The following is a 2,275-nucleotide window of genomic DNA, read 5'->3' as shown; positions in this document are numbered from 1 at the left end:
GGCCCCTTTCTGAGTTGTGCTTGACACTTTGATTGAGACACCAGCCAGAGAGGGAATCAATCCTGAACACACAACAAAGAACCCACGGGTCCAAAAAAAGTCAGTAAAGCATAGGTGTGGACAGACAAGATGCACAAAGAACAATAATGATGCAGGGAATATCCTTTTTTAAGGACGACTCCCCTCACACACCAATGGTGTCATGCTTCATCATAGGGGTGCCTCCTCGCGTCAGAACCTTGTTCTGGCACGGGCTACAACCACCTCTCTATGAGGAGGGAGCACAGGGATGTTTTTAAATGTGGGCCCAAGGGTCGTCCTAAAAACCCTATGTGAGCGTGGTGTGTGGGGAAATGAAGTGCAGTGCTGATAACGTGTATGTGAGTTAAAACAGCCGACAAAGGTAGTGGCAAACTTTATTCAGCTCCACTGTGGCAGGATTATAACCAATAAGCTGGGTAATGAGCCTATCCAGCTTCGACATGACTACATTAGTTAGATGGACATGTTTCAGCCCTATTGACCTATATAAGTGTCTAGGCTTTCTTCAGGATCTTTTAGAAAAACAGCTACTGCTAGAGTGAATGAGTGCAATGGTGCAACAAATCAAAAGAAAATAAATAATGCTGTCTCAATACTGAACCGGATGCTGTTGTGTTCAGTCACATCCACCGTTTAGACCTGTAGTGAAAACAGACAAGAAACAATGCATATCTTAAACTGTGCCACTCCTACCTGCCTTTCTGAGGAGAGTCTGGCGTGGCCTCTGCCTCAGCCCTGGCTGTGAGCCAGAGAAGCACCTGCCTGGCGAGAGGTAGGGGACTCGACTCAGTGCTACTCACCTGTCTGGTGACACAAACATGGCGCTGCCTGTCCCTCGGCTCTGCCGGCCAGTGGGGCCTGGCCTGGCACGTGGCTGAGCCTGACCCTGGGCTCCTAGCCTGTCAGTGGTGAGCCTAACATGTCGGGCGTCGGCCGTATATGAGGCGAGGGCTATGTCTGAGTTCAGAGGGGACAGGAAGAGGCCGCACTGCAGTGCCCTCAGACTGACACCAAGATGGCACCTATTTGGACCAGACATTGTTCTGAGTCTGCCCTTGAACAAAAGCCGCTTTATCCGCACCGGCTCGCGGCGCGTGACATTTCCATGTACTGACCCTCTGCCTTCGAGAAGAAGCACTCATCGTGCATTGTGCGGAGTCGAGGGTTTTTCGGCCCACTGGTGTGGAATCTGGGCCCGGCGCCATCCGCGAGCCCCGGAGGGGAACAACAAAGTCTGTTTGTGCAGATGGGACTGAAGGCCGCCCTGAGAGGCTGCATACTGATGGGAGCCGAGGAGACGGAGCCAGATATCACGCCATCGGTCCGTGAGAACCGGGGGTGCGGACAGGAGACAAGCGGTGCACGGGATGAAGGGCCCCCACCGGGCACCGGAAGTACCGACTGCCTTATTTGGGGCCAGCATCCGGAACGGTAACCTGAGTGAGGCCGGCCTGCTGAAAGACATGCAGCATGTGTGTCGTGTGGGTAGGACACACAGGTGCGCCCTGTGTGCGGCCTGTTCTGTGAGTCCGGTGGCATTCAGAAAACACTGGGTAATGGCCAGTGCTAACAATGGAAATGTATAAGTGCACGTACTCACTATCCCAGAGTACTTGGTTGCTACTAAGAGGTGCAAGCACTCTCATTAAACGCATTTCACCCCCCCCCAGAGTTGCAGGTGCACTCCTTTGCAAAATAAAAAGTTCAGGTACTGGGAACCTAAGAGTACCTATCCATTTACAGTAGTGGTAAGACCCCTACTGTCCTTTACCTCTTCTGTCCCAGAACAGGAATAATACAGTTCAACTACTACTGGATAACCAAGTTACCCGAATTATACGCTTGACTCTCTGGGGGTGGCCAAGCTGAGCCGCCATGGTTAAGTCTAGCTAGTGGTGAAGGGTTCGAAACTTAGTTTGCTTCACAAAGTTGAGTGTCACCCTTGCAAAGGGGTGTGCTAATCTTCTCTGTATAGTTTAAGTTTTTGTATATGTGTAAGAAGTTTAGTGCAGACGTGCACACTAAAAAATCAATTCAATGTTCAATTTGACTAGAGTAATCACTTTTAAGAACAATAGGCCTTTTAGTGTAAGTTAGAAAATAGGGAGCTTCAGTTATGTGACACCCCAAAAACAAAAGGTCATATCAGTGTCAGGGCCCACTATTTGACCCAAAACAATTTTATAGCAGTTATGCACTGACCTCGTTTTATAAAATGGAATCCTTTGGCAAA

The 2,275-nt window shown here is 49.8% G+C and overlaps 1 non-coding gene across 1 annotated transcript; it reads right to left on the bottom strand.

The window, feature by feature from the left end:
* Positions 1–1,947: 1,947 nt before the first annotated feature.
* LOC144793195 (U6 spliceosomal RNA) lies at positions 1,948–2,056 on the bottom strand. Its single transcript, XR_013602840.1, has one exon. It is a non-coding gene; the product is annotated as a U6 spliceosomal RNA (small nuclear RNA).
* Positions 2,057–2,275: the final 219 nt, after the last annotated feature.

The sequence above is a fragment of the Lissotriton helveticus genome, chromosome 11 (genome assembly GCF_964261635.1).
Source record: "Lissotriton helveticus chromosome 11, aLisHel1.1, whole genome shotgun sequence".
Lineage (NCBI taxonomy): Eukaryota > Metazoa > Chordata > Amphibia > Caudata > Salamandridae > Lissotriton > Lissotriton helveticus.
The sequence above is the reverse complement of the archived record's forward strand: the minus strand, read 5'-3'. Positions and strand labels throughout refer to the sequence as shown.